This window comes from Ornithorhynchus anatinus, chromosome X1, assembly GCF_004115215.2.
Source record: "Ornithorhynchus anatinus isolate Pmale09 chromosome X1, mOrnAna1.pri.v4, whole genome shotgun sequence".
In the NCBI taxonomy this organism is placed as follows: domain Eukaryota; kingdom Metazoa; phylum Chordata; class Mammalia; order Monotremata; family Ornithorhynchidae; genus Ornithorhynchus; species Ornithorhynchus anatinus.
Window position 1 is genome coordinate 21,214,930 of NC_041749.1, and position 22,173 is coordinate 21,237,102.

Below are 22,173 nucleotides of genomic sequence, written 5' to 3' on the forward strand. Positions count from 1 at the left end.
GACCATGGTGTTGCCATCATAGCTGAATTGGTCCAGCTCAGACTGCTACTTAGAGTTTCTGACCCAGCTGGAGTAATGTGTTTCTGACTGCAGTGGAAACTCCAAGAAAGAGTCAAGAAGGCCAGTTCATAATAGTAATTATAATGATGGTATCTGTGAAGTGCTTACTATGTGCTAGGCGCTGTACTAAGCTCTGGGGAGGATACAAGCAAATCCAGTTGGACACAGTCCCTGTTCTGTGTGGGGCTCACAGTCTAAATTCCCATTTTACAGATGAGGTAACTGAGGAACGGAGAAGAGAGTGACCTGCCCAAGGTCACACAGCAGACAAGTAGTGGAGCTGGGATTAGAACCCATAACCTTCTGACTCCAAGGCCTGGGAACTATGCACCACACCATGCTACTTCTCAGCGGGGCTGTCAACTGCTTCTGTTGCTATTGCTGCTTTGCCATCCCTCTCTCCCTCTGTGAGCTGCTCCTCTCCTTTGCCATGAACCTTGTGGCTCAGCTAGACTCTTGGGCAGAAGCTTCTTTGAATAAATAAGAATGATCCTGGAGATTTGTGTGCACAGCAAGGAAATTGAGGCTGAATGGGCTTCTGTCTTCTGGCCTTGGTTTGCCTCACCCTGGACTCGACTCTCTCTGGCATTGTGGAAGACTCACTACCCATGGGTGACATTTGTATTGGAGAAAGCGAAGCAAAGTGATGATGACAATCATCTTGTAGTTTAGAGGGATTCTGAAGAAATATATTCAGCCCAGTACACTGTATATAATCTAGTATTGCTTGGCAGGTATTTTTACCCATTGAAAAAATCTTCTTCAACCGTTTTTTCACTTGCCAATGTCATAGAGATGTGATTTCTGATGATAGGCAGCAGCAGCATATTGCAGGAGGGCAACTTTAAGTCATTTACATTTTTATTAAAGCGGTTCTTTCCCAGAACATTTTTTCTTTGGGGCCAATGTTGATCTTCAAGGCTGATTTGTTATCTACTAGAGGAAATCGGAGTTGGGGCCTCACTTTGGCCAAGGTAGCTGCAGCATTCATTCATTTATTCATTCAATCGTATTTATTGAGTGCTTACTGTGTGCGGAGAGTTGTATTAAGCTCTTAGTAGAGTACAATACAACAGTTAGCAGACACATTCCCTGCCTACAGCACACAGTCTCCCAGACCCTAAAACACCGTAGCCCTGGTTTCTATCCCAGTGTCACTTCCGCATCCATCTCTCCCCAGAAGAGTTCCTTCAAAGTATAGTTTTGCTCTGGAGCTTGGGGAGCCTATGGGTGATAATGGAGGAAAGCCTGGTCAAAGCCAGAGGCTTCTGGGCTCTCCCCTAGTCACAGCCAGATCCCCAGACAGAAGTTGGTGACCTCTGATATTGCCATTGAGGTAGCCTCATGCTGCCTCTATCCCTACCAGCCAGTCTGGCATTTCCAGCTTGCCGAATGACTTCCCTGGACCCAGAGTAGAATTACCACCCAGCAAGAATTCCAAGCCTGTAGAATGGAGTCTGAGGGATGCTGATGTCACTTAAGCCACACAGAAGAATCCCAGCAGCTCTGCCGAGAACACTGCTGAGGTTCAGAGTGCCTAGGTAATGGGACTCACCGTGGTTATTTTAGTACAGATATCTCTTTCTGGAAATATTCGCTGCTGATCTGGAGTTTATTTCTATCGTACAAGATCTGCCAGGTTGTTGTGCTGCTTACTGGTGGCATTAAGACACAGAGACGCTTATTTTGGCCGCTGGACAAGCACAAGAAGTAGTGTTGCCTAATGGAAAGAGTCCGGGCCTGGGAATCAGAGGACTTAATCCCAGCTCCACCACTTTTCTGCTGTATGACACTGGGCAAGTCATTTCACTTGTCTGTGCCTCAGTTCCCTCATCTGTAAAACCTGATGATCTGGTATCTACCCCAGTACTTAGTACTGAGTTTGGCACATAGTAAGAGTTGAAAAAATACCACAGCTATTATTATCATTATTATTATTATTATCAGATGGAACACCTAATAGTGTCTGTTATCCTGTACTCAAAGGCATAAATACTGCCCATTGTTTAAAAAACACAAATTTGCTCAGGGAAGACTCAGTCGAGCTGGACCTAAACAGATGTATTGTGGTTTTTGGTTGCATTTTTTGGATATTTATTCCCAGATAAATACTTTTTCTTTCTCTTTTCCCCCATCTTTTCAAAGGGAGGGGTGATGCCTTCTGAGAGGTCCTGTGCCTGGAGGTTTATGTCTCCAGCAGCAGAGGCCATTGAGGATGGGCCTCTGGTCTTCCTCAAGAAGGATGGGGAGTGTTCAACTGTCAGTTTGGAGTATACTAGGCAGGACATCGTGACAAGTTGACCTGGGGAGGATCCTATTAGGTTGGAAGTCTAAACTCTGGCCTGCGACCTCATTTCTAGATTGGCCATGGATTTCCCTGATACAGACTTCTGTCCTTTGCCTAGGACAGAATTTATGTCCCAGTGGAAAGTGTTAGTTGGACTCTTTTTTTCTATAGTGTCCCCTTTTGTATCTCTGGGGACCCGGAGCCCCTGTTAAAAAAAAAAATGTAGAATAAAGTGTGGTGGAAACATCTCAGTGGGGGGAAAAGGGGAAAATAGAGGAAAAGGTTGGGGTCGGCACAAGACCGTTCAGTGGAGCTGAAAGCCATCATGGTTAGCCAACTGTGGCTTCTCAGACTGATTTCTGGAGGCCCACGAGTGCCAGTGTAACCAGGGTAACGGTGTGACAGAAAGAGCTGAGCTGTGCGGGGGGCCGGGGGGAAGTGGGGAGGTGTCTAACAGCCTGTGAGGCCAATCCTGGCCGGGCAGTGGGGTGATTGGAGAAGGTGAAGAGAATAAGTTAAAAGACCCCTGGGCCTCTTTCCCTGCCTAACACTTAGAGCATTTTGTGTGTGTGTGTGTGTGTGTGTGTGTGTGTGTGTGTCCGTCCATCCACACACGTGTGCACATGCTCAAATGGGCGCCTTCACTCTGGGGAGGTAGGGTTACATAGTTTGGAGTACACAGGGGTGGGCCAGTATTTTGGCTCAAGGATGACATGCCGCCTGTTGTGATTGACTCTAGGCCCACCAGCATTAAAGAGGGTGGGCGGTAGAGGGAATGGATGTAGAGCCAACAGCGAAGAGTTGGGGGAGGATGGAAGGGCAGCCACTTCTACTTATGACTCCCCCTTCCTGGCTGTGAGCCCATTGTGGATATAGTTTCCACCTCCCGCGGCCACTTTCAGGGTCACGGTGTGCTGAAGGCTGCTTAGAGCCCCTGTGGGTAGAAACTGCTGGCTCAGAACCAACCCAGATCTGGCCTGAAAACTGGATTAAGTTGCTGAGCAGGCTATATCCAGCTCACGGGCCATATTTTGCCCACCCCTGAAACAGAGTGAGAAAAAGAGAGTATCATAACAACAAGATAACATTTATCTAGAAACTACAGTTACAGATTGAGGATTTGGGGGACAATCTAGGGTAAGAAGAAGAAAGCCATAAGGACTTTTTGAAGCCCAATTGCAAATATGGAAACCAGGCAGTAAACAGTTGGAAGACTACCTCAGAAGACAGATCAGCCTGTCTAGCAGCAGTAAAGAACAGTTGCTTTCCTTGAGCAAAGTCTCTGCAGGTATCAGGACACCAAGAATCAGGCTTAGAAACAGAGCTAGGCCTTATATGGGGAAACCATTAGAACACTAGGGAACTCCCTCTACCTGGGCAGGGAGTGTATCTGTTTATTGTTGTACTGTACTCTCTCTTAGTACAGTGCTCTGCACCCAGTAAATGCTCAATAATTACAATAGAACGAATGTGAAGAGGAGTGTCAGGTATGGATAGATTCTCATCTTGTCAGTAGTGGCATCTTCATAACAGCAGGCCATACACACTCATACATGTGCACAGGTTCCCTCTATTTTAAAAGATGCTACTACGGATGGTGAGATCCTATCCATGTGTGTATGTGGTCAAACAACCCGATGGAACACCTTCCTCATTTACTTGTGATCCTTGCAGACCCTTGCTATACCAATGTGTTGGCTCCTAGAGGGCCTGCCTCTGTTTTTGAGCCCATTATCTTTGTACCCCAATCTTCACCCAGATTTTTCTCCAGGAGAGCAAGCCTTCTCCTGATAGCTGCCCCCTTGACTGGCCTCTTCTGTTGGCCTCCCAACAGTGAGCTCCTAAAGCACATTGTTTGAGACTGTGCTACACTGTGTCTCTAAATTGTTTATTCTGCCCTCGCGGCTTGTCTGCGCCTCCTTTTGTGGTAGGCAACAGAAGCAAATTTCACCTGCCCAGGTTCTCTTCTATACTAAAAGGTCAGAAGAACTTAATCAATCAGTCAGTCATATTTATTGAGCACTGTGTCAAGCTACTCACTCTACCTCGATCTTGTCTATCTCACACCGACCTCCGACCCGTGTCCAGCCACTGGTCTGGATTGCCCTCCCTGTTCATATTCAAGAGACAATCACTCTCCCCACCTTCACAGCCTTATCGAAGTTATATCTACTCCAAGAGGCCTTTCCTGTCTTAGCTCTCATTTCCTCTCGTCCCTTTCCCTTCTGTGTCACCCTTGCTCTTGGATTTGCTCACTTTGTTCACCACACCCTAAGCTCCAAAGCACTGATGTACACATCTGTTAATTAATTTATTTTCTATTAATGTCTGTCCCCCCACCTAGACTGTCAACTCATGGTGAGCAGGGAACATGTCTACCAACTCTGTTATATTGTATCTCTCAAGTGCTTAGTTTAGTTCTCTGCACACAGTTAGTGCTCGATAAATATGATTGCAGAACACTGTACTAAACTCTTGGGAGAGTAAAGTATAATCTATTTTTAATGTGATTAATCCTTTTAATGTGGTTCATCTTTCCTTACATGTGGTTTAACCAGAGAAACAGTGAGACCTAAGTTCTGTGTGAATTTATAGACGCAAATCACTCGAGTGAAAACCGAGCTCATCTTTCCAGGGTGGATAACAGGTCAAGCTTCTTGGTACAAGACTCTGTTCTGAACGCAGAGGTGCTTAACAAATGACAAATGATAAATTGAGTAAAGGCCGGTGAAGTTGCAGTTGTATTGAATATAATGGTCCTACCACATCTGAGATGATTTTGGTGTATGCTCAAAGGGACTATTGTAGCTTCAGCCTCCTACTGTGATATGCATTCTGTGGGGGCTCAGTGAACATGTCAACTGCCTGAAGAGTGAACGGCTAAATGTCTTCCGTCCCCTAGTCTTGTGGCAAACTGTTGAGCAACTCTGCCATGGTGTGCGGCTGAACTCTGATTTCACAAAGTCATGTGAATTCACTGAGCATTCACACCCGGTGGCTCTGGAGGAAGCTGTTAGAACAGCTGGCCTTATTGAAACATTGCAACACTGACCGCCGACGACACTGTGACGAAGGATTCCTCCTGAGCAATCTGGAAAACCTTGTTCTACTCAGTCTGTCAAAACTTTAGATACTCCCCTAAGGGAGTGAAGTTCAGCAAATTTCCCTAATTTGATTATGGGGCTATGAATCCCTACCCCTTATAATTAGAGCCATAGTGCATGGGAAACACTGAACCTGAGGTGCAATTAGATACTGAGGTGTTGAGGAAAGTTGTGTGGTTGGTTGGCCCAGTTCTGCAGAGCTGCTTCTAGCTCCCCTGCCAGGAGAAAGCTCCTGTGTTTGGTAACAAGAGAATCTCCTAGGTGCAGAAGGGATTAGTAGCCTCCAGGTGATGTGTAGTGACCCAGACCCAGGGATTGGGAGGGGAAAAGGGGAAGGGGCAGGGAGGAGGGTGGAGATTCTACATACTTTGAGATTTGGGGTATCACAGGTTAATCTGTCTAGATGAGATTTCATTATTAATGAAGCACATTTTGGGAAATGATAAAGCAGGCTGCTACATGTAAAAATTAAGTCACTCAATTTGTTTTAACAGCTTGTGCTCTACTGGTGCAATTTGTTTGGCATACACACAGGGCTCCATCTGAACAATAATTATGCCATGCTAATTATTTTCTGCATTGTGTATATCTGACATTTAATTGCAGAAAACTGTACACATGTGGATTTTCATTTTTTCCCTCTGCCTTCCTGACAGGTATTTTTGTTTCCTGAATGCCTTATTCACCTGCACTGTCTTTATGCCAACTTGTCATATGCACTGCAATTGGACTTCCATGACAGCTTGTCTATGAGATGTTGCCCGCAAGTTGCAGACAATCACCAAAATAAACAATTGACACAGATGTCAATCCTCTTTCTCTCTCCACCCCGATCCCCATGAAGATTTTTTTTTTAAACCATTAAAAGGAAAATGCTTCATGTCAACCTGTCGTGCTGGGGGCTGAGATTTTCTTCAGTCACTTTAGATATGACCTTTCTCCTTCTCCATGGAGACCACCATCGGAGTGGCTCTGACGTTCCTGAGTGACAATCATTGCCCAATCAATATGCAGCCAGGAAAAGGCAGCCCAGTGAAATGACAGCCTTTTGCAAGCAACAGACTTGAGGCATTGCAAAGGGAGGAGGAAATGGCAGGAAGAGTGGGGAAGGGGAAACCCTGCCTGGAGGCCTCTTGTTTGTGGGAGCAATCAGAGCCATAAATCCTAAATGGGTGTCGGGGGAGGCTCAGGGCCAAGGCCAAGGAGAGGATGTGGTGGCTGATGTGGTTGCATTAGACATTCAGTCAGGCAATGAGCAGAAAATCATGCTGGGAGCCTTTTTGTTGTTGGTGGGAATGTGTCTACCAACTCTGCTGTACTGAACTCGCTCAAGTGCTTAGTTCAGTGCTCTGCACACAGTAACCTTGCCAAATAAATACCACTGACTGATTGATATCGCCCCTGACTTACCTGGCTTCTATCCTCCCTAGGGACCTTTCTCGAGAAACTTGAAAGACCGCCGGCACAAAGGAAGATCTGGAGGGAATACAGGTTGCGATGCCCAGGGGAATATTTTCAGACTCCGTCAGCTGGCATTTCAAGGAGGATGTCTTGTTGGAGAGAAAAGAATTGCATATTTGTCTCTGTGTGATGAGGGGAAGCGGTTAAGAAACAGGATGGAAAGGGAGATAGGGGATCAGAAAGGAACTAATTAGTGACTGTGAATGGCTTTGAAGATTAATAACAGCATAGCAATGATAAGCATTTTTAATTTTTTGAACAAAGATAAGAATATATAGAATTAGGAAATAATGAACATTTCCAGATTAAAAATCAAGTGGAGAGCTACTACAAATGGGAAAGTTCAGGAGGATTCAAAGAAACTGGAACGGCAGAAAGTGGAGGAATTTGTTCCATAATCTTCTAAGGTCAGTTCTTTTGGGATAGTAGAAGTCTTTTTGACCTTTGGATTCCAGTTTTGTACCTTTTGCCATCAGGAACATTTCTGCACATTAGCTTTAGGTGGTAAAATCATACTCTTTATGACTCTTCCAATTCTTTTATATTCTTTTTTCTTATTTTCCTTCACTTCTGGAGAGATGAGCTATCTAAAATGTATTATTTCATCATCATCACCTTCATTATATTTTGACATTTGTTAAGTTCAAAGGAGTTCTGAGCACTAATAATCTGTGCTTTAGTGAACGGGGACGATCATGTACTACTAGATTATTTCTTATCGTAGTCTTTTAAAGATGGTAAAGTTCACATGAGTCTCATACTCCTTAGACTGCAGGTGATTATTTTTGTGTGGAGGTGTAGAGTCAGGGAGAATTGAGAGAGTTTATTGAAACTTTACTTCCTTGGGACAATTCCAGAGATTTCACTTGCTCTAACATTAGGAAAATGGCATCTTGGCTAGTGGGCAAGGCTATATTTTGGTGAGCTGAGGCTGACTGAGATGATTTTCTCAGATATTTGACAAAGGATTTCTGTTTTTAACATTTCTTGACAATCAGGAAAGGGATTTCCTAATGATTATCTGTGTGGTTTGCAACAGGGAATTTTCTAGAAAGCCAGTTCTACCACTTGAACTGTTTTGGGTTTCCAACAATCGCTGCCCCAGGGAAGGTAAAGCCAGGACTTAAGATTTGTTTTTAACTTGTTGGTTTGGCTTTGGTTAGTGCTCAGAGACACAGCAATGAGGCACAACACTGTCCTACTCCTATCTATCCAAGGAGTTTCATTTTTTATGGTATTTGTGAAGTGCTTACTATGTGCCAGACACTACTAAGTGCTGGGATAGATACAAACTAATCAAAGTGGACACTCTCCACATCCCTAATAATAATAACAATAATAATAATAATATTTGTTAAGCACTTACTATGTACCAGGCATTGTACTAAGCACCGGCATGGATACAAACAAATCGGGTTGGGCATAGTCCGTGTCCCATGGGGGGCTCACAGTCTTAATCCTCATTTTGCAGATGAGGTAATTGAGGCACAGAGAAGTGAAGTGACTTGCCCAAGGTCATACAGCAGACAAATGACAGAGGTGGAATTAGAACCCATGTCATTCTGACTCCCAGGCCCATGTTCTTTCTACTATACCATACTGCTTCTCAACAACCACTCAGTTTAGGATCAGTGTTACTCTTGGGCCCAAGAGAATATTGTTAGCCCATTTCAGAGACTCATAAGTGAGGTCCCCTCTTTCAGCCTGGAATTTATGATAGATCAACTTTATAGTTTATTATCTAAGAATTGAAAAGCAGCATGGCTAAATGAGTAGAACGTGGGCCTTGTCATCAGAAGGACCTGCCTCTACCACATGTCTGCCCTGTGACCTTGGGCAAGTCACTCAACTCTGGACCTCAGTTACCTCATCTGTAAATTGTGAATTTCGAGTGTGAGTTCCATTTGGAACAGGGAATGCTGAACCTGGTTAACTTGTATCTACCCCTGTGCTTAAAACAGTGCTTGGCACATAGTAAATGCTTAAAAAGTGCTATAATTATTGTTATTACTAATTATCTGGTGCTTGAGCTTGGTGCCTCTTTTGCATCAGTGACTGACTACTGTGTCAGCCTTCTCTCTGACCTCCCTTCCTCCTCTCTCGCCCCGCTCCAGTCTATTCTTCACTCCGCTGCCCGGCTCATCTTCCTGCAGAAACGATCTGGGCATGTCACTCCCCTTCTTAAACAACTCCAGCGGTTGCCTATCAACCTCCGCTCCAAACAAAAACTCCTCACTCTAGGCTTCGAGGCTCTCCATCACCTTGCCCCTTCCTACCTCTCCTCCCTTCTCTCTTTCTACCGCCCACCCCGCACGCTCCGCTCCTCCGCCGCCAACCTCCTCACCGTCCCTCGGTCTCGCCTATCCCGCCGTCGACCCCTGGGTCAGGTCCTCCCGCGGTCCTGGAACGCCCTCCCTCCTCACCTCCGCCAAACTGATTTTCTTCCCCTCTTCAAAACCCTACTTAAAACTCACCTCCTCCAAGAGGCCTTCCCAGACTGAGCTCGTCTTCTCCCTCTACTCCCTCTGCCATCCCCCCTTTACCTCTCCGCAGCTAAACCCTCATTTTCCCCTTTTCCCTCTGCTCCTCCACCTCTCCCTTCCCATCCCCACAGCACTGTACTCGTCCGCTCAACTGTATATATTTTCGTTACCCTATTTATTTTGTTAATGAATTGTACATCGCCTCGATTCTATTTAGTTGCCATTGTTTTTACGAGATGTTCTTCCCCTTGACTCTGTTTATTGCCATTGTTCTCGTCTGTCTGTCTCCCCCGATTAGACTGTAAGCCCATCAAACGGCAGGGACTGTCTCTATCTGTTGCCGACTTGTTCATCCCAAGCGCTTAGTACAGTGCTCTGCACATAGTAAGCGCTCAATAAATACTATTGAATGAATGAATGAATCAGTGATTCAGTTTTGTGTGTGTGTGTGTCTGTGTGTGTATGTGTGTTTTAATCTTTGTGTGTTGCTGAATCAGTGTTGTAAGCCCTAGACTCTAATCCCCTAATGGGCAGGGACTAGATCTTCTTCAATCAGTATTTATGGGGCTAGAGGCCATGCAGTTCCTAAGTGCTGTCTAATGAGGAAGGTGAAGAAGAGAAAGACTTAGAACTGAAAGTACATCTCAGAAATAAAGTTTTCTCCTAGAAATTATATTGGACTCAAAATTAGTTGTCAGTTTTGAATTATACTAATAATAATAATAATGTTGGTATTTGTTAAGCGCTTACTATGTGCCGAGCACTGTTCTAAGCGCTGGGGTAGACATAGGGGAATCAGGTTGTCCCACGTGGGGCTCACAGTCTTAATCCCCATTTTACAGATGAGGGAACTGAGGCACAGAGAAGTTAAGTGAGTTGCCCACAGTCACACAGCCGACAAGTGGCAGAGCTGGGATTCGAACTCATGAGCCCTGACTCCAAAGTCCGTGCTCTTTCCACTGAGCCACGCTGCTTCTACACCATAGTGTTAATATGCTATGGAAGCAACATTACATAGTGGAAAGTTCATGGGCCTGGGAGTCAGAGGACCTGAGTTCTAATCCCAGCCCTGACAAATGCTTCCTGTGTGACCTGGGGCAAGTCACTTAACTTCTCTATGCCTCAGTTCTTCTGTTCTCCCTCCTTCTTACTTAGGCAGGGAGCCCCATGGGGGAAAGGGACTGTGTCCAACCTAATTCACTTGTATCTACCCCAGTTCTTAGAATAGAGTTTGTCATACAGTAAGCACTTAACAAATACCATATTTTTTTTAAATGATGAAAACTTTAAGGTGAATTTTCTATTTCTCTTTGTGAATATGGTTTTGATATTAACATATTGATGGCAGGACAGAAATGGGAAGAAGGAACTGTATTTTTTTAATCATCCTTTAAGCAAAGAATGACATTTGGATGGAGGAAAAAGATAAAAATTTTTAAAAATGTGAACTTTGATGTCTTTAGCTGAGACAGGTTAGAGGTTGGAATTAGCCACTGACCTAACCAGTAAATATTTCTTCCACTCTTGTGTAAGAATCGCTGGTTTCCGGGTTTAACTTGCCGAGTACATTTCTACCAACTCTGTTGCAGTGTACTCTCCCAAACACTTAGTACAATGCTCTGCACCCTGTAAATCCTCAATATATGCTACTGGTGGATTGAGTTCTGGTTTGTACTTACTCTGTCAGTACATTCTTTGCAACTACAATTAAGCACACAAAAGGTTCACACGGATTTAAGCATTATTGACCTTCTTCTATGAGGTCAGAGTTCATAGGGATGAACTTTATATTTCTAGAAAAGCAAATATATCAGAACTTCAAGACACAGACCTACCCAATCATTCCACCAAATGCCGTTTTGCAGTAGGGACTATGAGAACTCTCCCGTCATCTGCTCTACCTGCTAATGTATGTGAGCTGGCATCTCCCTAGTCCCAGGTGTTCAGCTACTCCCCAGAGTTTCAAATATTGAAAGAGTCTGTTTATTGCTGCCTCACTCTATTAAGGAAAGCTTGTTGAGAAGAACATTCTGAACACTGGCTGCCAGCTGTTTCCTGATGCTTGGAAAGCCACTGAGGTGTTGAATTGGCATTAGCCCGATCAGGACAGAAAACCTCAAGACAGTTTGAGAAGCTATAATTAACTGGCACATTGAATGTACTCATCCATCTTATGTTCATATTTTAGCACAATATTCATGGAATTGTTACTTGGAATGTAAATGCCTGTTGACAGATCAGTACAAGCCCACAATGGTGGAGACAAGATCTGTATTATAAAATGTGTTGCATAGAATAGTTTAGCATAATAAAATGGGCCTAGCATCTTGTTAGTACTAGAATGGTGCTGTTAACCTTCTGGGCGTGCCTGGATTTTTCTGTTTTTGCCATGATAGTCTTTATGTAACTTTCAGGGCTGATAGTTTATAGAATCACAACATCTTGTTAGCAGATCAGTTGTTGTTTGGGATAAATGGTTGTCTCTTCTTTTTCCTGAAGATCTCCAAGGATGGAGATACCCCCACCTCCTTGAGTATCCTATTTCAAGGCTATTTCTGCTTTTTTGTCCCCTCCCAAGTGATCCTTTTTACTACCCCTTCCTCTCTCCACTCTGGTCTCTGGCTCCTTGCTCATGTCCTTCCCCTTGCTGGAAACACCTCTCTTCTACCCTTCCCATTATATCCTCCAGACCGCAGTTTGCCCCATCTTCAAAGCCCTCCTTTTCTTCTCCCAGATCAGATCCTCTGTTGTCACCCATGGCATGTATTTATATACTCTACTACTTAAGTACTATTCAGTGACCTATCTGTCCAATCTTGTCATTCTCATAACTGTAAATAACTTTATGTTGGTCTTTCCTGTTAGATTGTAAGCCCCTAGAAGGCAGGAATTTTGTCTTTTAACTCAATTGCACTGTCCCAGATGCTTTGAACAGTTAATGAACACTACTGATTGGTTTCTTTTCACCTAGATTATAAAGAGGTCTTTTATTCAACTGATATCATTCGGTGTTAAATGAAAACTCATTCCCATTTGTTTGGTTTTTAGAAAATTCTTCCCCATAAAAAGCCCATCATTTATTTGAAGAAAATTATGATCCCCTAATTTTTGCTTTTTAAGACTAAACCACCCTGAGTTTTCTAACCTTTCATCAAGAACCTATTTTCCAACCCGTCAAAAGTGTTTTTATTGCTCTTCTCTGAGCACTCTCCAGTTTCTTTCTATCTTTTTTACAGTGTGATGACCAAAACAAGAGCTCAGCTCTCTAATGGTGTGGAGACTCTCACAGTCTAATCAGGATTTTCCCTACTTTTATTGTTTAACCAGAGATGGGTTTTCAAAAAACAAAACAAAACAACAAAAACAAAAAAGGAAAAGAAATAATGCACCTTCAAGGAGATGCAGGTAAATAGTGTCATCCTGTTGTTGTAAATTAGCAGTTTTTATTTTACAATCACTTACACTGGTTATTCAATCAAGGTGTCCAGCCTCTTCCTTTCCTTTCGGGACCACACAGCTTTCGTGCCCCACAAAGAAGAGTTGGCTGTTTGTGTGTAGGTGGTAGCATTAGTATTGTCTGTCAGGTGTGTGAGAGAAGACAAAAGGTTGCAGAATGTGAAAGCTCTCTAAACCTAATGGATTTCAGGTTTATGTGAACAGACTGCTCTGCAGAATTGCTCCCCAGGATGCTCTAGTCCTCCTGGGGAGAGTCCCAAGGTCGTTGGTATACTGTATCTGCACTCAGACCTAGAGTACTCTTACCCTTTGCCTTGTGTGAGAGAACTCTTTCAAAGATTGGTTCATGCTTCCGATGGCCCCAAATAAAAGCCTTTATTTGGTCACAAAGGATTAGTGTGAGCTTACATGATCAAGGTTCTTTGAAGTTGTCATTGGAGACGATTTTGTAATTACATTTTCAAGAACTGCTGTCCATGTTTGCTGAGGATGTGGTGGAATGGAGAAAGCCCTTTGAAACAATATCCTGGAATAAGAATCCCAGAAAGTTTATGACTTCAGAACTTCAGGACATGAGAGAAATCTAATAAATTTTCCACCAAGTTGGATTCTGTGAGAGGTGTTGGGGAAAGGTAGAGGTAGACAAGGTTAAAGATGAGTTTGATAATTCTTTTTAAATGTATGTTCATCACAGAGCACCTTCAGATGTTCATTTTTATCCTGAAAAGATACCTTCTATACCAGTCTGACTTTGAGCTCTAAGTTTTTCCTCAAGTTCATGTGTGAAAGAGCGAATTCTCCACACCTCTGCTTCTGCTTTTCAGGCGAGTCTCATTCATAGTTCCATGACCTCAGCAAGTGTAATTTATACTTCCTTTTCAGCTGTTTCTTTCCTCTTCTCCGGTCTGTTTGAGTTATGCTTCTTCAGCTCACAGATATTCTCAAAAAGATAGGAAGTCAGAAAATATGGAATGCCACAGAACTGGTTGCTTGTGCCAATGACCCCAGTTTTCCTTTAACACTGGGATTATGTTTTTGCAAAACCCCACGGTAGGAATTTGCATGGTTCACAGCATACCCACCATGATCATGTATGGGACCGTGGTAATAATAATGATTATGTGACTTAAGTATTCACTCTCTATCAAGCATTTAGGCAAAAAAATACAAGATAATCAGGTTGGACACAGTTCCTGACTCCCATGGGACTCACAGTGTAAGTAACGGGGAGTGGGATTTAATCCCCATTTTGCAGATGAGAAACTGAAGCATAGTGGTTAAGTGACATGACCAAGGTCACAGAGCATAAGTGGTTGGGTCTGGGATTAGAACCCCGAGTCCTCTGACTTCCAGGCCCATGCTCTTCCAGTAGCTCATGACGGTTGCCTTTTCTTCAGACCCTATGTTGTGTCCAAGCAAGCTGGTGTTATCTGAAGAACATTTCCTAATTCCCCTACAGGCTTTTGGCCAAACCACAAAGGGAAAGCACACATTATGGCATACAGAATGCATTATTAAAGTAGAAATTCAAGATAAATCTCCACAAAATTTGGGCCAACTCCAATCTTCTTCAGTCCTTTATCTTGAAATGACTTGCCCAAGGTTACACAGCAGACAAGTGGTGGAGCTGGGATTAGAACCTATGACCTTCATTCATTCAGTCACATTTATTAAGGACTTACTATGTGCAGAGCACTGTACTAAGCACTTGTCTGACTCTCAGGCCTGCGCTCTATCCATTATGCCGAGCTACATTTATACAAGATTTCGCCTTAGTGGGACAGCCATTCTGGATGTGTTCCTTTCATGTTATTGCCAGGATATCACTCTGAATCTTATTTAAGGATGTGTTTCTTATACTATTAACAGGTAGTCTGTATTTAACACCTCAGTTCTGGTGCCAGTTTTGTTGTGTTGGTTTCCATCATAGTACCCATAGCTTTTCCTATCAAAAACTCCTTGAGACCATCTGTTCCTTTTTATAAGAATGGAAGCCAGATTACCCCGCCCATCATACCCCTTCCTACTTCAGGTGGTCCCCTTTGCCAATCAAAGTACCCTCCACTGAACCCACATTATTCCCTCATCCCACTCTCACCTCCATCCACATGCTTTCTATTCCAGTATCTAAAGCACTATGCCCCTTTCAACTCCCCTGCCATCTCTCTGCCCTTATTCAAAATTTTAACTTTTTAAAGTTTAACTTTTCCAGGAGGCCTTTCAACTGGCATCTAGTCTCAAACATTAGATAACAAGCCCATTATGTGATGGCCTATCATCCGTTAGCCAGAGTGAAAGCTTCCAGAGGGCCAAGAAGAGGGTCTTTTGTAATGCAGTATTCAGTACTCAGAAAACATGCTAGTTCCATAAATCAACCAAGTGGACCAACTTAGCTTTTCCAGTTTTCCATTGCAGTCTCTGGAATAGTTACTGATCTAGAGATCAGTGAGGCACCAGCTAAGGCTATCCCACTCATGTGCTGTTATTTTTTACTTTGATCACATAGATAAATGCTACAACAGAGGTCATTCAACATCTGCTCTCTATCACCTCTTATGTATTTTAACCCGACAACAGAACAGAGCACGTAGATGTTAGGAAAACCCTCCCCCCTTGGACACAACTATCTGAAATGCTTTCCTATTGTGATCCTCGGTAGATGAGTATCTGATCACCCTTTTGAGGTTCGCTTTTGCCAGACTGAGAACTGGTTAAGTCTGCAAAATATTGCAATAGCAGTAACCTGTATGTGCAGTTTTGAACCTTGGCTCTCCTGAGGCTGGGTATTTTTATTGTAAATCACTCAGTTATCCTGCAGCAAAAGTTTTGTTGAGGCTGAATATGATCACCACTTTTTACATATATGCCTATGTAAATATATACATTTCATCATTGCAGAGTATACTGATGATAGTGAGATTCTTTGTGTTGTGCCTGTGTTGGGATGAGATGCAGTGTGGTGCAGTGGATAGAGCACAGGCCTGGGAGTCAGAAGGTCATGGATTCTAATCCTGACTCCACTATTTGTTGTGTGAAGTAGGGCAGGTCACTTCACTTCTCTGGGCCTCAGTTACATCACCTGTAAAATGGGGATTGAGAAGGTGAGGCCCACATGGTATAGGGACTGGGTCCAACCTGATTTGCTTGTATCCACCCGAGCGGTTAGTACAGTGCCTGGAATAGTAAGCACTTAACAAATACCACAATTAAAAATTAAAATTAATGGCTGAACAGACTAATGTATGACTGACAATCCATTCAACATGGTGTGCATGCAAAGATAGTTCCTCTCTGCACTATTACATTGGCACCATCCTGATCTTTGTAAAACCTCTGCTTAAGGAACATAGCCGTTTTCTCCATTGCTGCACTGTGTGTGATCTGCACTCTTGAATCAAGAGGAAACAGGGACTAGGGTCTCATCATTTGAGGGAAGATGAGACCCAAACCCTGTGATATCAGCTCAGCTAAATAATTGGGAACCGTTTCATGTGGATGGGGTCGGACTGGCTCCAGCCCTGGCCCCACTGCAATCCTGTCTCCCAGCTAGATTAGAGGAGTAGAGCGCTTCACAGTTTTCAGGTCCAAACTGGGACAGTAAACCAATCTCGGGGTACTTAACGGTGGCTTTGATGTTAAATTGGGGAGAGCCAATGCCCATCCCAAATTGGAGCTGAAGGGGAGTTGGACTGAACAACCTTTTCTAAGGGCAATGGAGACTTCAGATAATAAGCAAGGTAGGCAGCTGACTCGGGGTGCTCTGCCGGGGTGGAATGTGGGGTACTATAGAGTGACTGTAAAGCCGAGGGGGGTTGAAAAATTCCATTATTAGTCTCTCCCTCCTCCATAGTCTGCAGTAGTCTCTGTGTGGACAGGGATCTGGGAGGAGAACTCAATGGCTTGGAAATATAAGAAAGGGGACTGGGATCCCTCAGAGAAGAATTCTTGGTTTGGACAGACTTCTGTGTGATGTCATTACTTCACACAATGTGCTCAGTAGAACGTATTCAATCTAATATAATGGCATCATAGGGACCTGAAGGGAGTGACAGATTATTCCCCATTTCAGGACACCCAAATGCCTGAAATAATAGTGATAATAATTATGGTATTTGTTAAGTGTTTACAATGTGCCAAGCACTGTTCTTACTTTAGGGGTAGATACAAGGTGATCAGGTTGTCCCACGTGGAGCTCACAGTCTTAATCCTCATTTTACAGATGAGGTAACTGAAGCGCAGAAAAGATAAGTGGTTTGCCCAAGGTCACACAACAGATGGGTGGTGGGGCTGTAATTAGAACCCCAGAGAGTCTTCTGACTCTCAAACCTGTGCTCTTTCCAATAAGCCACGTAACTGGCTTTGTCTCGGGATGCTGAAAGATGGAACATAGGACAGAGAAGCAGCATGGTCTAGCAGGAAGAGCCCAGGCCTGGGAGCCTAATCCTGGCTCTGCCACTTACCTGTAGTGTGACCTTGGGCAAATCACTTCATTTCTTTGGACCTCAGTTCCCTCATCTGCCAAATAGGTATTCAATCCCCATTCTCCCTCCTACTCAGACTGGGAGCCTCATATTCTTGTGTCTACTCCAGCATTTAGTACAGTACTGGACACATAGTAAGCACTTCACAAATACCACAATTATTACTCATCATGAAGGGTAAAATACAAGATAATAATGTTGGTATTTGTTAAGCACTTACTATGTGCAAAGCACTGTTCTAAGCGCTGGGGTAGACACAGGGAAATCAGGTTGTCCCACGTGGGGCTCACAGTCTTCATCCCCATTTTACAGATGAGGGAACTGAGGCACAGAGAAGTTAAGTGACTTGCCCACAGTCACAGATCTGGTTTGGCCCTGGATCTCCTGCATTTCTGATTTCAGAGAGAGGAAAGCTGTCTGTTCCTCAGATTGGGTCAAGCAAACTTTACAGTGGGATTTTGTAGGTAAGCCCTCTTCAAGCACCCTAAAGAACAGCTAGTAAGACCAGTTTGATAATGTTTTTGTTTCTTTAATGATATTTGTTAAGTTCTTACTATGTGTCAAGCGCTGTTCTAAATGCTGGGGTAGATACAAGATAATCATGTTGAATGCAATCCCTGTTCCACGTGGGGCTCAGAATATTAATGCCCATTTTACAGAAGAGGGAACCGAGGCACACAGAAGTGAAGTGACTTGGCCATGGTCATCCAGCAGACGAATGGCAGAGTGGGGTTACAACCCAGGTCCTTCTGACTCCCAGGCCTGTGCTCTGTCCACTAGGCTGCTTCTCTTGAGTTCCCTGCCCCAGTGATCCAGAAGAGAAGATAGGCTCACAGTCCCCTCTGTAGCAGTCCAAGAATCTTCCATAATGCTTGTTTGTTTGAATAAAGCCCGTCAATGGGCAGGGACTGTCTCTATCTGTTGCCGATTTGTATATTCCAAGCGCTTAGTACAGTGCTCTGCACATAGTAAGTGCTCAATAAATACTATTGAATAAAGCTATTGTGGAGGTTTTTTTCTTTTTTTATTTTTTTTGACTTTTTGGTATTATATTGCCATTAAGTGAATTTCAATATGAATTGCCTACTTTTTGCCATTGGTATTTCTAATTTTCTTCTGTGAGAGTATTAGAAACCATGCTTTCAGTGCCTACTTTTCTTAATAAACTTTCCTAATTTATTCCCATTCTTAATTTTTTTCCATGTATTTCACATCTTATTCTGTTGCAAGAGGTTTTAAGTGATAGTGGTCATTACCTGAAAAATAGAGGGAAAACTGTTTAATTTTTTTTCATTTGCTAATTATAGACAGATAGCTTTCTAAAAAGCATTAAAAGGGTAGGATGGACTGCCTTATTTTCATAAAACAAGAATTTAGCCTTGAAGCAACAACTTAGCCAAAGTGAAACTTTTAATTTTAGATCCTCAAAAATACTTATTGGTCTTTTGGCTTAACTACTAATTTCTGAGCTGATGAAAATTTCAAGATGTTTCCAGAAAATTGAAGAATGTTTCGGTGAAATCACCTATATTCTTAGCCTTGTGAAAATAGACTTGGAAAGTCAAAAAAGAATTAGAAATATACTGAGTGGTATCTCAAATATTAAGAACTGAATCCCTTGGCTTGGTCTGCTGTTGTCTTTTTAAAAAACTCTGTGTCCTTAAGGGTAAAAGGTTTAGTCCAGTTTTCCTAAATGCATGCCTCAAACTTGAAGTGATTGTCCAAAGATTATTGAGCAAGCAATACATTAGATTGTAAACTCATTTACCAGGGCCACCATTTTTACTTATGTTATGTTCCCCAAGAGTCTAGATGATACTCTTTCCACAGGTGCTGAGTGAATGCTGTTAATGATGAGAGAGAAGTAGGCAAAAATCAGATAATTTCTTACCATGGTTTTGTAGCGCCAAAGAAAATCCAGCAGTTTCATAGGGCTTGTTCACAAGTGGTAGAGAAGCAGAGGAAATTTGCTGGACATTAAACACAACTGGAAAATTATTAGTCATGTTAAATAATGCCCATTCACATTTCTTCTCTGGACAGCCTAGGCCCATTTTGACTCCCTGTAAACTTAAAAGGATTAGAGACAAATGAGTAAACCAGGAAGTCTACCTGGAATTTAAATATTTAAATTTTTTAAATGTATATTTATCTGTGGTATTATCTGTCTCTACCTCTGTAAGCTTGTGGAACTGGAATGGGTCTACAACCATTGCTCTATTGAACTTTCCCAAGCTCCTTGTACAGTGCTCTGTACATAGTAAGCACTCAATATATATCATTGATTGACTGATTGATGGGACTATTGTGAGTATGTATGAGTGAGGGAAATGTGGGTTGAAGAGCATTAGAAATGAGTTAGGATGTCCCTATATTCTTGAGTCTTTAATTCTTTAACAGGCATGTAGGTATTATCTCAAGGAAGTGTCATTATAACACTTCAAACAGGCTCTAAAACTGATCCCAGATCTGTAAATAAGTTAGAAATGCATAGAAGCATTCCTGTCTCTCCCTTCTCCAGTCCAGACTTAACTCTGCTGCCCAGATCATTTTCATGGAAAACTGCTCCTTCCCTATCCCTCACTCCTCAAAAAACCTTCAGTGGTTGCCCATCCACCTCCACGTCAATCAGAAACACCTCACTGTTGGCATCCAGGCATCCAGTCAGCTCTCTCCCTCCTACCTAGGCTCCCTTATCTCCTACCTGCACACTCCAGCCTTCTACATCAACCTCCTCAGTGTACCTCAATCTCATTTACCCCTCCATTGACTCTTTGCCCACATTCACCCTCATGCCTGGCACTCCCTCCCCCTTCATAGCCAACAGTCCAGCGCTCTCCCCACCTTCATAACCTCCCTAAAATCATATTTCCTGCAAGTAGTTTTCCTAGACTAAGCCCTGTATGCCCCTTCTCTGCCCTTTCTTCTGCATCAACTATACACTTGGCTGAGTAATAATAATAATAATAATTATGGTATTTGTTAAGCACTTAACTATATGCCAGGCACTGTACTAAGTTCTGGGGTGGATACAAGCAGATCGGGTTGGACACAGTCCCTGTCCCACATGGGGCTCATAGTTTTAATCCCCATTTTCCAGATGAGGTAGCTGAGGCCCAGAGAAGTTAAGTGACTTGCGCAAGGTCACACAGCTGACAAGTGGTGGAGCCGGGATTAACCCGTAACCCTTAAGCACTTTGATTCCCAACCCTGTCCCACAATACTTACGTAAATATTCTTATACACTACTATTTCCTCTATCCTTGATCTATTTTATGTCTGTCTCTTCCGTAGATTGTAGGCTTCTTGTGGGAAGGGAACATTTATCATGATCATTATAATCTTATAAGGAACCCTCACCTTCCCATTGAGACCTGAATGTTTGAAACTCTTCTGAGTATTGAGGTGGATAAATAAGCATTCCCTAGATGAAGTTTAGAGACATTGGAAAACAGTCTGAGAGACCTAAATGAATTTGAAATAATAAAGCCATGTAAAGTCACAGCAGCCAAATGGGCACCTAGCTGACCAGTATGTCTGTGAATATCCACAGTTTACGCTCCGCAGCTGATGGGTAAGCGAAGAAAGTTTGCTCAATAAATTTGTGTGGCTCATCCCCATTCTAATTCCACTCACTGATGGATTGGTATGGAAAGAATGCATTTGTTGTCACTAATGCTTATCCCTGAAATAGTATGGAAATCACAGTGTGATCCTCTTTCTCCCCCTCTATTGAAGTTGTTTTTTTATTTGTAGATGGTCCATGGTAGGGGAGTGGGAAACATACTGTTTCACCTTTAGACACCTGTAGCTTGTGGTTAATAGATTTCAGGCAACTAAATCTTCCTGAACAGGAAAAGTGCTTAATGTCAGCAGTGACATGGTCAGTGGGAAAATAACATGGAAGCACATCATTGCTGACAAGGAGTAGTTAGCTACATCGCTCTGGCTGGTCTCAGATACCCTTTCCCCAGGGATAGGTGCATTCCTTTGCTTTTGGAATGGCATTGCTCTCAACCTGCCTGGGAATATCATGTTTTAAATGGAGATTTATTTCCAGGGCAGGGCAGATGTCTGGTACGGTAGCTCAGCAAGATAGTTAATCTCCTTTTCAGCAATTTTAGTCCTGAGGGGAGCAGGCAGCTCACAGGATAGACTGATGGGAAGTGGGCAGGCTGCCTCCAGAAGTGGGTAGAGTTTAAAATGAGAAATAAGCTCTCCACTTCCCTTGGTCTCCATTTTCAGACTCCAATAGCTCCCAATTTGTGCAGCCTTTCATTATTCTATTTGTTTGTTGTCTGTCTTCACTATATTATCTTGTAAACCCATAGAAATGTGGGGAATTTTTTTTCTCTGAGTTCTATTCCTTTCTTATCCCCCCCGCCAGAAAAAACCAACAACAAAAAAAACTTAGTACCATGCCAAGCATCCTGGAGGTACTTAATCAATGCAAATTGTTTTGGAAGGATTTACAGCCAGACTTTCCTATCCAAGATGGAGAGATGGTGTGATTGACAATGAGAACTTGGGTACCAAAGCTCTGTCTTTAATACTCATGTGAAAGGGCACTATTGGAGCTAGAAGCCCAAAAGTTTCCAAAAATAGCATCTCCTGTTCCTAGACTGAGCCTGCCTTGTTTTAATTTCAGTGGCTGGAATAATGACAGCTTCAAGAACAACGAAATAGGCACTCAGAGTTCAGCATGTGAGATTGTGGTCTGAGACCTCTGCTTTTGTAGTCTAAGCATGTAATAACATCTGATTGTGCTCCCAATTATCCTCTGACAGCCTTCACTTTGCCTTCTATTTCAGAGACCCCTTATATCTGACAACAAGTAACCA

At 43.0% G+C, this 22,173-nt stretch overlaps 1 protein-coding gene and 1 long non-coding RNA gene across 2 annotated transcripts in view; both read left to right on the forward strand.

The window, feature by feature from the left end:
- Window positions 1-22,173, forward strand: part of SLIT3 (slit guidance ligand 3) — a 592,453-nt gene that overhangs the window by 141,086 nt on the left and 429,194 nt on the right. The gene's annotated exons all lie outside the window — the stretch shown is intronic.
- On the forward strand, window positions 1,542-6,337 carry LOC114806508. The gene is made up of 2 exons (XR_003754544.1): window positions 1,542-1,601; window positions 6,108-6,337. It is a non-coding gene; the product is annotated as an uncharacterized LOC114806508 (long non-coding RNA).